Source organism: Schistocerca serialis, unplaced genomic scaffold, assembly GCF_023864345.2.
Source record: "Schistocerca serialis cubense isolate TAMUIC-IGC-003099 unplaced genomic scaffold, iqSchSeri2.2 HiC_scaffold_1353, whole genome shotgun sequence".
NCBI classification, from domain to species: domain Eukaryota; kingdom Metazoa; phylum Arthropoda; class Insecta; order Orthoptera; family Acrididae; genus Schistocerca; species Schistocerca serialis.
The window spans coordinates 6211139-6227389 of record NW_026047573.1 but is presented as its reverse complement, the minus strand read 5'-3'; positions in this window follow the sequence as shown (position 1 = coordinate 6227389).

Genomic DNA, 16251 nt, shown 5'->3' with positions numbered 1-16251 from the left:
TTGGCCATACCACTATGGGATGTTATGAGCAATTGTGGAGGCTCAGCTCATGAATCAGGCAATTCTTGTACACTTCCTCTGAAATGTCTAAACTTCCACAGGGGTCACCCAGTGTGGAGCAGAATGTATGAGGTTTACAACGAGGAAAGGAAAATTCAGGAATTGAAAGTCAAGAGACGCATACTCTATGGTGAAGCTAAAAGAGCTTTCAAAGCTACACAACCTCTCGGTCTTTGCTACATCTGTTAATTCAGCCCTTAAGATGCCAGTCACTAAGTGTGATGCCTTCACACTTACTCAGACCACAGGTTCAAGTATGAGTACATGCATTTGTGGGTGTACCTGTGGGGGAAATTCTCCACTTGAAACTGAAGTTGTTCGAAAGCATCAGCAATGGGCTTGCCACCTAAGCCACATACTACTACCCACCATAAGAAGCCAACTAAGCCATCCCCGCAACCCAGGCAACCACCTTCTACCATCAGTAAATAAAAATGTCCTTTGAAAAGTTGTTCCAAATCCAAGAAAGTGTAGTTACACCTTCGGATCAGCAAGCTCCCCTCCTCTCTGATGGGGACTATGCTGTGGAGGATATGGACTTCCAGTCAGAGGAACCAGAGAGCCGGGAACCTGCTAAAGTTCCCCCGGACCTCCAAAATAAATCAATACCTCTGATGGAGAAAGAAAAGGACTACCATCCCTAAACAATGGCTTCCACAGGCACTTCTGTGTTTCAGTGGAATTTAATGGATATCATTCTTGAGTACAATATTATAGAAATGCAGAGAATGTAGATGACAATGAAATAGGAGATATGATACTGCGTGAAGAGTTTGACAGGACACTGAAAGACCTAAGTCAAAACAAGGCCCCGGGAGTAAACAACATCCCATTAGAACTGCTGATAGCCTTGGGAGAGCCAGTCATGACAAAACTCTACCATCTGGTGAGCAAGATGTATGAGAAAGGCAAAATTCCCTCAGACTTCAAGAAGAATATAATAATTCCAATCACAAAGAAAGCAGGTGTTGACAGATGTGAAAATTACCGGACTATCAGTTTAGTAAGTCACAGCTGCAAAATACTAACACGAATTCTTTACAGATGAATGAAAAAACTGGTAGAAGCTGACCTCAGGGAAGATCTGTTTGGATTCCGTAAAAATATTGTAACACGTGAGGCAATACTGACTCTACGACTTATCTTAGAAGATAGACTAAGGAAAGTCAAACCTACATTTCTAGCATTTGTAGACGTAGAGAAAGCTTTTGACAATGTTGACTGGAATACTCTCTTTCAAATTCTGAAGGTGGCAGGGGTTAAATACAGGGAACGAAGGCTATTTACGCTTTGTACAGAAACCAGATGGCAGTTATAAGAGTCGAGGGACATGAAACGGAAGCAGTGGTTGGGAAGGGAGTGAGACAGGGTTGTAGCCTATCCCCGATGTTATTCAATCTGTATATTGAGCAAGCAGTAAAGAAAACAAAAGAAAATTTGGAGTAGGAATTAAAATCCATGGAGAAGGAATAAAAACTTTGCTGTCTCAGACAGAATTACAATGTCATCAGCAAACCTCACAGGACTTGGAAGAGCAGTTGAATGGAATGGAAAGTGTCTTGAAAGGAGAATATAAGATTAACATCAACAAAAGCAAAATGAGGATAATGGAATGTAGTCAAATTAAGTCAGGTGATGCTGAGGGAATTAGATTAGGTAATGAGACACTTAAAGTAGTAAAGGAGTTTTGCTATTTGGGGAGCAAAATAACTGATGATGGTCAAAGTAGAGACGATATAAAATGTAGACTGGCAACGGCAAGGAAAGTGTTTCTGAAGAGAAATTTGTTAACATCAAGTATAGATTTAAGTGTCAGGAAGGCATTTCTGAAAGTATTTGTATGGAGTGCAGTCATGTATGGAAGTAAAACATGGACAATAAATAGTTTGGACAAGAAGAGAATAGAAGCTTTTGAAATGTGGTGCTACAGAAGAATGCTAAAGATTAGATGGGTAGATCACATAAGTAATGAGGAGGTGTTGAATAGAATTGGGGAGAAGAGGAGTTTGTGGCACAAATTGCCTAGAAGAAGGTATCAGTTGGTAGGACATGTTCAGAGGCATCAAGGGATCACCAATTTAGTATTGGAGGGCAGCGTGGAGGGTAAAAATCGTAGAGGGAGAAAATTGTCGAGGGAAACCAAGAGATGAATACACTAAGCAGATTCAGAAGGATGTTGGTTGCAATAGGTACTGGGAGATGAAGAAGCTTGCACAGGATAGAGTAGCATGGAGAGCTGCATCAAACCAGCCTCAGGACTGAAGACCACAACAACAACAACAACAACAACAACAACATTGCTCAGATTTGTCAGAATTACAGCCCCTGCTTCAGGAGAAACTGTTCTGCATCTGCTTACAAGAAACGCATCTTAAAGTCACCGACACACCTGTATTACAGGGTTACCACTCATACATTAAGGATAATACTACTGGAGACAGGGCTAAAGGTGGAGTCGCTTTTTCATTGAGATCAGATGCTGCTCCTCTCCTGTCCCCCTTACCATGATCATGCAAGCAATTGCCATGAAAGTTGTTGCACCCTTTAATATCACAGTGTGTTCTCTATACCTTCCACCTAATGATGCATTGGATGCAAAGGCAGCAGTAGAACTCTTCCAGGCACTCCCAATCTCTTTCCTCCTTGTGGGAGACCTCAAAGCACACAATGTGCTATGGCCCTTGGCTCCTAATTGCTCCATGGTATGGATGATAGAGCAACCCGTCCATTCTGAGAACAACTGCCTTCTGAATGCAAGTCAGGTGACACACTTTCCCACAGGTATAGGGTCTCTTTCAGCGATTGATCTTGTTTTTTGTTCCCCAGCTATTGCAGACTCAGTTCAGTGGGAAGTGGCTACAGATTTACATTCTAGTGACCACTTCCCAGTGTGGATCTGCCAGCCAACTAGGATGTTGGCTGACAGGAGACCACTTAGATGGATGCTACAAAGGGCAAATTGGTTGCTGTGCAGTCAACACGTTATTTCTGAACGAAAGTATTGTGTACAGGATATGGTGACTGATATCACTTCTGAGATATAATGTGCTGCCGCAGAGTCCATCCCTGGGTCTAGTAATCATCTCAGACAGTGGCCTCTAACCTGGTGTAATGACGACTGTCGATTGGCAGTTGGGCCAGACAAATAGCTCTGTGGAACTTCAAACACTGTCCAACTACAGAAAACCTTCATGTCTTCAGATCTGCATGAGTACATGCCACGTGAATGACAAAAGAACAGAAGAGATTCCTGGAGGGAATTCACGACTCCCATTAATCAGTCCACTTCCACTGCACAAATTTGGGAATCAGTATTGCGGATTTCATCAAGGGTAGTACACATCCCCTTATGGCCTTGTTAAGAAATGGCGTCTTTGTGGACACACCAGAAGACATAGTAAACAATTGTTCAGCTGAAACCTAAACTGTTACTATGTTATCCAGACAAGCTTCTGCTTTTCGAGTATTCTGGAGGGCTGCAGAGATGAGGAAGCTCAGTTTCTTCTTGCATAATGAAGAAATCTACAACATACAGTTCTCCATGTTGGAAGTGAATCAGCTTTGTCTGCAGACAGAGACACTCCTCCAAGACCTGACGAGATCCATTATGCCATGTTTCGTCATCTGTGCCCTGAAGTGAAAGGAGAGCTTCTCTCTTGTTTCAATCAGATCTGCTTTGATGGACAGTATAACACGACTTGGAAAGAGGCAATATTAATTCCTTTCTGGAAACCAGGCAAGGACTGTAGCGTCCTAATGAGTCACCAGAGTGTACCCCTTATCACTCCGAATTCGGCGCCAGGTGCTGAAAAACTCAGTGTCACCTCCGTCATCACATTTAGTTCAGTGGTCCGATGAAACGTTGAATGGCTGTTCAGGAATTGGCTCCATGCAACCAAGCAAAGGATGGAATGCATTGCCGCCTTGGCATCTACAGAGGCCCAAAATGATTTTTGGCTTTACGCAGTACAAGAAAACTTGGACTCCAGATTATGTTTTTATAACTTTGTTTTTGTCCATTTTAAGTATGTACCACAGTTTAATCATAGATTATGCAAGTGGATCCCAGCAAGGGAATGTCCTCGGTTGTTCTGCTGTTTTCCCTGATAGGGTTTTTAAAGTGTGTCTTTTGGAATAATTTACAAATTATAAATTGGAATTATATGGCATATTGATATCACTGGAGAGGGTTCACAGCCATCATCATACAAGTTTTCTTGTCTGTCCTGACTCATTTAGTGCACTGCAAGCATTTTACCAAATGTATCCAGTCGACCAGCTCTTCAGCACATCCACGACTCCTTGCAGTGGCTCCAACACTGTGATAAGGAGGTAGCCCTTTGCTGGATACCTGGCCACATCGTGATACAGGGCAACAACATGGCCAACAAAGTCACCAAGGAAGCATGTTGGGATTGTGCTGTCCATCAATGTCCCACCTGTTGCATGCCACCGTCCCATTTTCTGACAGTTGCATCGTGCATCAGTGGGAGACTGAACTGTTGAATGTGACAGAAAAGCAACTGCGGTCTCTCAAATCAACCTCAATGGCATGGCAGACTTCATGTCAGCCTCACTGCTGGAAGGAGGGTCTACTTACCAGCACATCGGACATAGCCCTCTAGCACATGGCTGCCCCCTCCAGTGGGAGGATCCACCACTCTGTGAGGTTTGTGGGATGCCACTGTCAGTTCAGCATATTGTGGCACTTGTGTCCTATATACTGATATTAGGGTAGTCCGCAGTCTCAATGGAGAACTGCCCAGCATCCTCGCACATACTGCCTCCAGTGTTACAAGGGTGGGCAAGGGGGGGAGGGGGGGGGGGGGGAAGACTTTAATGCATTATAAACTTCTCAGCATGTCGAAATAGTCTTTTCTGGTTTTTATCATGTTGAGCTTCTCCGTGTGTTCGTTTATATTCAGATTTTCAGTTCGCACTCAGCGTCAGAATGTTGGTGTACGAATGATTTGGGTGTTAATAAAAGACACTGACACATGTAACTGCTATTTATTGGTAGTTTCTTCCTACAATGTGTATTATCTGGGTGTGTACAGGGTGCCTACAGCAGCAGCTGGAGTAGCTCACAAGGCACATTGGATAGGTTGATGACCGGTGGCACAGTGTGCTGGAAGGAGAATGCTTCATCCAATATACATTTTTTTTTGCTCCTAGGGCAGTTTAGTTCCTTCACTTTATCTTTGTGGTTTCTGCAGCCTCACTTCTGCTTTATTCAGAACTTCAGTCTGCATACAGTTTACTCTGTCCGTATTATGTTATCAGTAGATTGTACATTTCATTCAGTATGTTGTGTAACTCTTTCTCACTTCTTCTGAGAATAGCGATGCCAGCAGTGTATCTTACCATTGATAACCTTCCATCCTGAATCTTAGGCCCAATTACAAACCTCTCTAAGCTCCATCACAGATTTTTCAGTGCACAGATTGAACAGCATGGAAGAAAGCTCACATCCTTGTCTTTAGAGGCGGCCACATGACACATGAACTTAGTGTGTTTTTATATTTGTTACATGAAGTTTGAATCTCAAATTTAGTTGGCAAAAGCAGTTCAATGCAACTCTCAAAATGTCTGGAGACAATAAAGTTTGAAGTTCTCTGAGCTCCTTTAATAAGTTGAAGTGAGGTCACTTCTTTTTGACAGGTCATGTGACTGTGTAGTAGAATGCTTGCCTACCCTGTGTTTGGCACAAGTTCAATCCCTAGCTCTGCTCAAATTTTAGACAAATTTGCATATTTATTGGATATCCCATGGAGCATAAAATACGTGAGGATGAAAACGAATTTAATTTTTAATGCTTTTCTTTAATTTAAGGAATCTTTTACAACATATCAGTAATTCTCTTATAAAAGATCAGTAGTTTCAAAAGTATATTTGCAATGAAATATTTTGTGTGTGATATGTAATTATAATTTGGAGGTGTGCATTTTTGATAAAAATAGCAACTCAATATGATACCTTGCAGATACCTGCTGATTTTTATATTTAAATGGCTTAGTGATTCAAAGTAAATGGAAAAAAGGGAAACAATGAAAAAAGTAATGCCTGAAATGAGATGCAAACCAATAATTACCAGCCTTGCACACTGAATTTTTTTCTATTTTCATGTATTTTAAGTTTACGGAACTGCTATTAGCACAGGAACCTTTATTTAAAAATTTGCAACCGGTGGGATTTGAACCTGCAACACCTACATGCTACATGAGCATCCTACTGCATGACCTGTTGAGAGAAAGGGACCTCACTATACATATTAAAGGCAGTCGGAAAACTTGAAAGTAGATTTTCTTGAGAATTATTGAGAAGTGCATTGAATTATTTTGGGAAATTAATAATGGATTTCAGGACATCACTTATATTAAACATAAAAAAATTGCAAAAACTCATTCACCACACTGTTCACTTGTTAGACCGTTTTAATTGGAGCACTTCATTCTTGGTGTTCCATTCTTACTGTTTCTAATGGGTTGTTGTACATGTTGCCTCCATATGCTAATTGTATGGCATGTTATGACCAATGAGGGGCTTCATCTGGATGTCACATATCTGGGGAACTTGCGTGCATGTGTGCCTGTATTGGTGAAGCATGATGTGTCATTCTGAGAATGAGAGGTCCACTTCTCTCCTCTCTGCTGGCCAAAGGAAGATGTTCATGAGTTAAGGTAGTTGGCAAGCAGCAAGCACCGCACTTTCAGGAGGTGTTTCACACTCTGTGTAGATCAGAGTGGTACTGATCCTGTGCTGCCAGAGAGGCAATTCACGAATGAGGATTTCTACATGATGTGTCGAGTACTTCTGCTCTGTGGTGCTATGGATGAAGGGCATGGAGAAAATGTGACTGCAGTGACATCCACAAAATGCTTGCCATGATACAATAGATGTATATTCTCTTGTCTGACTGAAATAGATGCAGATATTGTCCATCTGTCATCTAAAATTGTATGTTACAAGCAATACATCTTGGTGTCTTACTACAGTGGACATACTGAGCATCAGAAATCTATTTCAGCATGTTTTGGCACAAAAGGAAAAGTAGTGAGCTCAGAAGAGCTGATCCACACAGATAAGCAGAACCTTTTCAGCACATGAAATGTGGTGACTAATATACATACTGCAATTACTTTGAAGAATTAACCTATGAAAATTCTACTGATTGACTAACTGATTTTTACCTATCAGCACCTATCACCAAGAAACTTCTTCTTCTTTTCCTTCAGCTTTTGTCCCGCATGCCTGTGGGATCTGCTACATAGGTCCATTGTCTGCATTTTGCTCTATCACGGGCTGTAATCTGGGTGGATGTTCATGTATTTAAGTTCTTTATGAATCGTATCAGCTCAATGTTGCTTAGGTCATCCTTTGAGTCTTCTACCGATGACTTCAAGTGTCTAACTCACTCTGGCAATAGAGTCATCACTGGCCTGTAAAAGCTACCCAAACCATTGAAGATGACTCTAACGCATCTTGTCTTGGATCAGTGCAACACCAAACTGTTTCCTAATGCTGTTATTGGAAACATGATCTAACTTAGTGTGGCCCACTGTCCACCTTAGCATTTTTGTTTCCATTACACTGATGTGGCGTTCTGTCTCAACTGTAGTTGGCCAGCACTCACAACCATAAAAGGCAACTGGTCAAATGACAGATAATTTAAAATCAAAAATCTATTGCACTTTCATCCTGTGGTTGAAAGTGACTCTGGTTGTTGTTTGTCATTTCATCCAGGCTGCCAGATTTGTGGAGTTGACCTCTTCAGTGAGGTGGTCATCAACAGGGATCGTGAAACCAAGGTACTTAAACTTACTCACACGAGTCAGATATTCACCATTAATCAAGATGGTTCCCATTTCATGTCCGTCTGATATCATGCACTTGGTTTTCTTCAAATTAATTCACAAACTGTGTTGCACCACCTGGTCACTCCATTTTTGAGTCTGGCTCTGCAGATCAAGCTTCTTTTCTGCTGCCAGTATCACATCGTCAGCATAAAGAAGGGTCCATGATAATGGCAGGTGCAGGTCAGCTGTCACAGTGTCCTATCACTGGGAAACATTTCACATAAATACGTTACAATGTGCATCTGGAGGAGAATATTCAACTCAGTTATTAATTACTTACATATTGCCATCACAAAGGCTCTCCTTTAAGGCTAAAGTCATTAGTAGTATGATACATCAAGATGTGTGAATTTCTGTACATAATAGTCTATGTTTTCTCTAATAATTCTCTAATTCTTCACTATCAAAATACTATTTAATTCAATAAAACTTAACAATAGCTACAAATGTGAGCAGATAGAAAGAAAGAAATACAGACAAAAATAATCAAACATAAACAAAAAGTAATACTCTATTAAGTAGCTTCTTAAATAAATTTCTCAAGGTACTTTCCATTTGTGCTACCTGTGTACATCTTTGAGTTTTGCCTACACTGAGTGGAAAAAATGACTACAATTAAGTCATTTGTAACTAACTGTCCTGTTGTTACCTCATTTGGCAGCAGCATTGTTGCCATTGTTGTTACAAACAGTAACTGACGTATTCCAGAATGAAATTTTCACTCCACAGTGGAATGTATGCTAATATGAAACTTCCTGGCAGATTTGACCTGTGTGCCAGACTGAGACTCGAACTTGGGGCCTTTGACTTCCTAATATGCCAGAAAGCTTTATATCAGCACACACACTGCTGTAGAGTGAAATTTTCATTCTGGAAACATCCCCCAGGCTGTGGCTAAGCCATGTCTCCACAGTGTCCTTTCTTCCAGCAGTGCTAGTTCTGCAAGGTCTGCAGGAGAGTTTCTGTGAAGTTTGGAAGGTAGGAGGCAAGGTACTGGCAGAATTAAAGCTGTTCGGGTGGGTCGTGTGTCATGCCTGGGTAGCTCAGTTGGTAGAGCACTTGCCCGCAAAAGGCAAAGGTTCTGAGTTCAGGTCTCAGCCCGCCACAGTTTTAATATGATATGAAGTTTCAACTAAAGTATTTATATTAAGACTGATTTGCAACTGAATATGATATCATTTATGGACATTAGAAAATATTTCACTCATCATGCAGTGTGTGTGTGTGTGTGTGTGTGTGTGTGTGTGTGTGTGTGTGTGTGTGTGTTTTCGAGCACTACTGCCATCCTTTCATAGTACCTCCTTATTCACGTATTGTCTCTCATCCATCTCCTCTAGTCTGCAGTTCTTACTAGCAACCATATTTATATATGCAGTAACTTCTCAGAACTCATTTAGTTCATTACTAAAAATAATGTCTGTGAAGGAGAATGTAAGAATGTGGTGCATGCCTCCAGCAGCAGGCATGCCCTTGCACGACCTACACAACATCCGGGCACAGCTGGAAGCAGCAGCCACAGATGGTGACAGCAGTGTAGACCTGAATGGTAACATCACCAACGGCATACCCAGGTATATAGGAGTGGCTCCAGGAGAGCATCCCACAGACAATAGATGCGATGGCCTCCAGGAACCTTGGTGAGGGTGTGGGATGGTGCTGACAGAGTGCGAAAAATTTCTATTCCTTGTCGTGCCTACCATCTCCCCTGAAAATCAGAATGTCACTGGTGGTGCATTAGGATATGGAATAAGTGTGATTTGAGTGATTTGAGTGATTTAGTACACACACACACACACACACACACACACACAGAGAGAGAGAGAGAGAGAGAGAGAGAGAGAGAGAGAGAGAGAGAGAGAGAGAGAGAGAGTTGCTACTCATGGGTAGTCTGTTCCCACAACATATAATATGAATAATGCCAGATATAATTTGTAACCTTGGAATATATAGTATTCGCATTTGTACTTATGCTCTGCTCCGTCACATACAAGTACAGTGCCAATGGGTCAGTACCTAACTGCTCACACCCTACTGTCTTCCATTAACAGTTGTAGATGACTTGTGCAGTTATCATACGGGACACACTTCAAAATTCACACATGGGATTTCACCCCTGCAACTGTCACTGTTCGTCCTCTCCTGAATACACTTCTCATCTTCCTTGTCTGGTGTCGATCACAACTGTTTGTAGCCTTTCCACGAGATGCCAAACTGTAACTCTGTGATTTGTGATTTGTGTGCCAATAACAAGAAAATGATGAATTAATCAATAATAAAAAACAAGAGTATCATAAAGGGAATCAAACTGGGTTTTTAGGACTAATTATTTCATGTTCCATTGATTTGTATCTGCATTCTGCAAAAGCTTGATGATTACTCTTTTGATATCATCACCTTATTTTCGACAGAACTGTTCCAGTTTCCCATTGTCACCATTTACAATTTATTCTAAAAAGGTTTGAATTTTAGATAAATCCTTCCAATTCCAATATATTTGAAAATAAGAATATCACCCTGTTCAGAAAATTTCAGGCTGCAACTTTATCAACACAGATTTTAAAAATGTGATCAAATAAAAATGGGATGCTTGAAATCATATCTTCATTAATAACTTTTGAACCATTTAAATTTATGAGATATTTTTTTTCTGAAGCAAGAACAGCAGGTCTCTCAAACTGACAAGGTTGTTGGATATTAGGCTTCAATTCTGACCAGTCTATTTTTGGTTAGCAGTAAATTTGATATTGGATTGGGCTGTTTTGTTTAAGGCGAAAAAACAACTGGGGCCATACACGCCCAAGTCAAAACCATAGAACCTGAAGACAGAGAGGAGTCAAAAAATGAATACACATCAATCCCAATCAATGTAAGAGAAGTCAGCTAAAAATAGGGACTTGGAGAAAGGTCTATAAAGTACACCAAAGAGAAACAGAGGTCAAGAATTAAAAATTAAATGGCCTTCACCATAAAAACTAAAATGAGGTCGACAACTCGCCAGTAACTCAGATGGCAAACCCAAGTGGAAATGTAAACAGTTAAAAAAATGCGAATTCCATCAGGAAATGACAGACACTTAAAACTTGGGTGCAACAACTGCAATAGATGGCAAAATTGTCAATAAAAAGGAATATGGAGGTGCCCAACAGGATACAGGCCATTATAGGGTTAATGGTGATGGCAAAAAGGATGACACTCGTGATAGAACACTGAGGCACACCAGTTTCCTGGATAAAGGTGTCTGACAAGGCAGAACCCACACGCACCTTGAAAACTTTGTCTTTTAAAAATTCCTGAAGGAGATGGGGCAGGGGGCCACTGGAGCCCCATGTGTAAAGAGTTCAGAGGATACCAGTTCTCCGGTAGTTGTTGTAGGCATTCTCCAAATCAAAAAAATATGGCAACAGTCGGGTACTTCCACAGAAAACCATTCATGGCATGGGTGGACAAAGTAAGTAGATGGTCAACTGCAGAACGGCATGCTCAAAGTCCACACTGTGCAGTCATTAGAATTTATGATTCATGCTCAGCTGGTATGCTGGCTTGAATCTCGCAAATTACTACCATGGGGCAGTAGTTGGAAGGATGGTTTTTGTCTTTACTGGCCTTAGGTATGAGTATGACAGTGGCTTCACACCAACGTCTGGGAAATGTGCCCTCTGCCAGATGTGGTTGTACGTTTGAAGGAAAAAGTACTTGCCCACAACAGAAAGGTTTTGCAACATCTGCAATGTCTGGCCCTGCGGAGGAGGATTGGGATGAACTGAGAGCATGATCCCCCATAGTAAAGGCAACGTTGTGGCACTCACGATTCTGAGAAGAGAAAGGTATTGCCAGGCCGCCTCCACCCATTTCCGATGGAGGAAGGCAGGGTGATAGTGGGAAGATCTCGAAATTTCAGCAAAATGGGGACCCAAGGTATTGGAGATAGTAGCAGGCATTCTCATCGTAGGCCCTATTGCTGTTAGGCTGGAAATTGGCGAATGGATCTTGGTCCCAGAGAGCTGTCGGAGATTGGTCCACACAACAGAGGAAGGGGTAGAACTGTTAAAAGAATTAGTACATGAAATCCAGCTAGCTTTTTTGATATCCCAAAGAACACAACAACACTGCACGTACATCTGTTTATAATGAATGCCACTGTACTCATAGGATGACAATTAACAATTTGGAGAGCACGTGTCAGCACATGAATTGCATTGACACATACCTCAGACCACCAATGGACTGGGACAAGGTGTGGTAAAGAGGAGGTGAGAGGAATGGAACATTCTACAGCAGCCTTAGTAAGCTCCCACTTGGGTGTACACGTAGGTACGATAGGATTCAGTAATGGATGGCACATGGGAAATGGATGCCTGAGTAGATTTCAGAAAGTACAGACCATTCAAGATGATGGGCAAGCTGGGCAGTGCACAAGGATACATTCAAATGGGAATAGGTGTGTGAGGAATTTTATTTATTTATTTATTTATTTTTGATTATGGTTTTAGGGTGCAAAACAACCATTGTAAAAAAGTGCCCATTCTGTGGCTTATTGGAGGATAAAAACAAGAATGTAAATCAAGAGGAATTGGAGTGAAATTGAAGCAGGAGGGGAAACTAAAAATGGAAGGAGACCTGAGAAAAGTGCTATTGAAGGGGGGGTTGTTTTTCCTGAAGAGAGCTTCAAATGACTGACGTCATCTCACTAATATTTATAGACTCAAGGACAAGATCGGTGGAGTGCACGTCATCTGCTAAAACAGAATATGTATCAGGCGACAGCTGTAAACAGTTGCATAGCAGATTAAAGTAGCAGTACTGAAGTAAAAGGTGTCTCACCATCCATGATTGAGTAGGGACAAAGCGGGAGAGGAGCACCACTCAAAAGATGTCAGTAGCTAAAAAGACAGTGCCCAATCTGGAGTCTAGTTAAAATTACCTCCTCCCAATGACGAGGCTGCAAGGAAGAGGTACAAGAACAGAGAAGAGGTTTACGAGGTGCAGCTAGAAAAAAACCGGACTGATGCTGGAAAAAACATTTATTTACAATTATTTACAATTTCATGCTATCTCCTTCAATGTACTCTCCTCCTCGGTCTCTACACCACTCCATACGAATTTTCCACTGTTCATAGCAATGCTGCAGATCATTTTCGGTAAGTCCATACATTACTTCCGTCACTTTTTCTTTTACTGCTTCAACAGTCTCAAATCTAGTTCCTTTCAAAGATGACTTGACTTTAGGGAAAAGAAAAGAGTCACAGGGGGCCAAATCAGGTGAGTAGGGTGGATGATCTAAGATGGGAATGTTGTGTTTTGCCAAAAAACGTCTTCACTGACAACGCACTGTGAGCTGCGGCATTGTCTTGGTGAAGGATCCATGACTTTTTTCTCCACAAATCGTTCCGTTTTCTCCATACTCGCTCATGTAGGGTAGCCAGGGCGCTAATGTAGCAATGCTGATTCACTGTTTGTCCCTCTGGTACCCAATCAATGTGCACAATCCCTTTGATTTCAAAAAAAAAAAAAAAACAATCATCATTGCCTTGAATTTCGATTTTGACATTCGTGCTTTTTTTTGTCGTGGAGAACCAGGAGTTTTCCAATGCATCGATTGGCGTTTAGTTTCGGGATCGTAAGTAAAAAACCATGATTCATCGCAAGTAATAACATTTTGTAAGAAGGTGGGATCACTTTCAATGTTTTCCAGGATGTCAGAACAAATCATTCTTTGGCGTTCCTTCTGTTCAATTGTGAGACACTTTGGAACCATTTCTGAACACACTTTGTTCATGTTGAAACTTTCATGAAGAATCTGCCTAACACTTTCCTTGTCAACTCCTGTTAACTCAGACACTGCTCTGATTGTTAAACGGCGATCTTGTCGAACAAGTTTACCGATTTTTTCAATGTTTGCATCAGTTTTTGCTGACAATGGTCTGCCAGTACGAGTGTCATCACTGGTGTCTTCGCGGCCATCTTTAAATCGTTTAAACCACTCAAACACTTGTGTTCGCGATAAACAATCATCACCGTACACTTGTTGTAACATTACAAACGTTTCACTTGCAGATTTTCCTAGTTTGAAACAAAATTTGATGTTAACACGCTGTTCTTTCTATACACTCAACATTTTCCGACGCACAGACAAAACGTCAACTACTTAAAACAGACGCCATGGGCAGACTGAGTGCAGGAGGCAGATGAAACTCTAGCAGTAGGCGGAGCGAGAGTCACGTGACAGGCCACGCGACTTTCAGCCTTATTGCATTCGTTTTATTGTTTCACCAGTACTAGTCCGTTATTTTTCTAGCCACACGTCGTAATGTCCCATAATTTATTATCCTGGAGTGCAGACCAGCGTGTGCGCCATAAAAGAGCAACACGATGACATAAAATGCTCTGTAGATTGGCAAAGGGAACCATGCGAACAGTGGGCCAAGGGGGAGAGACTGCAGCCTTTGCCGCTATATCGGCTGCCTCATTTCCACGTATACCAACATACTCTGGGATCCAGAGGAATGCCACATAGGTGCCCTCCAAGTAGTGCAAGTGGAGGCAGTCCTGAGTCTGGTGGACCGGAGGGTGAATGGGATAAAGGGCTTGGAAGTTGAGAAGAGAGCTGAGAAAATCCAAGCATATAATATTCTGTATTCCTAGATGGTGACGAATTTATTGGACAGCATGGTGAACAGCATAAAGCTCTGCAGTAAAAACTGAACACTTGTCGGGAAGTGGAAATCTAATCAGGGTGTCACCAAGAATATAGGCACTCCTGACACCAAATGTGGTCTTGGAGCCGTCATTGTAAATAAATGTGGCATCCTCTATTTGTGTGCCTAGAGCAGCAAATGCCCGATGATAAACTATAGGGGGGGGGGGGGGGGTACTATCATTGGGAAGCTGAAAAAGGTCATGGAGGAGGCAGGTCTGGGGGTGAAGCCAAGGTTGTGTCGTACCCCCATTTCTGTATAAAATTTTAGGAAATTTGAAGGAGAGTGAATGTAGCAGTTGACAGAAGTGGACTCCCGGTGGTGGTAGTAAAGAGGAAGGGCTGCCTGCATACCCTAAATCCAAGGAGACATCTAAAAAATGGCATAGGTCAGATGAGCAGGTATGGAAGACAAATGACAAGTGTAATGACTCAGAAGGACAGCTCGCCGAGTTGACAGCAGACGTTCAGTAGTCTCAGAGTAAAGGCTCTCCACAGGGCTAGTGTAAAAAGCTCCAGACACTAAATGCAATCCATGGTGGTGGATAGAGTCTAGATGCCAAAGAATAGATGGCTGTGCACAGGCATAAACTATGCTTCCATAGTCCAATTTCGAATGGACTAAGGCATGATAGAGATGAAGGAGGACCACTCGGTCAACTCCCAGGAGATACCACTCAGAACACAGAGGATGTGAGGGATCGCAGACAGCGATCCGAATGATATGACACAGCAGTTTTCTATCAAACTTAAGTCCCAAGAATTTGGCGACATCCCCAAATGGACGGTCAACAGGGCGTAGATGTAGGGAAGGCATATAATACTCCGTATGATGCCAATAATTTACACAGAATGTCTTACTGGGAGAAAATTGGAAGTCGGTTTCAATGCTTCATGAGTGGAGGCGATCGAGACATCCTTGAAGATGTTCAAGAAGGCTGATCCATTGAGAGCTGTAGTAAATTGCAAAAGCATCAACAAAGAGGGAGCCCAAGACATCAGGAAGAAGATAATCCATAATTGGATTTATGGCTTTGGCAAACAGTACAACACTTAGCACAGAGCCATGGGGCACCCCGTTTTCTTGGAAGAAAGTGCGGTATAGAGAAATGTTCACCTGCACCTTAAATGTGCACTCTGACATAAATTCATGGATGAAAAGGGATGGCCAGCCTCGAAAGCCAGAAGAGCACAGTATGCAGAGGATGCCTATTTTTCAACAGGTATCATAAACCCTCTGCAGATCTAAAAATATTGTTACTGTTTTGCGTTTCCTGAGAAATTCGTTCATGATGTAAGTGATGAGAGCAAAAAGATGGTCAATTGCAGAACAATGCTTTCAGGAACAGCATTGGGCAGGTGTTAAAAGGTTTTGGGAACCCAGCCACCAGCCTAAATGGCAATCTACCATATGCTCCAAAATCTTACATACACTACTCGTGAGAGAGATTGGGCGATAGATGGAGGGGAAATGCTTTTACTTTCAAGGTTTTGGAACAGGAATGATGATAGCTTCCAGCCAACTTCTGGCAAAGGTACTGTCAACCTGAAGTCGGTTATAAAGGAGAAGGAGGTAGCACAAACTAGGGTATGATAGGTGCAGCAACATTAGGACATGGTTAGCATCCAGTTCCAGAGCAG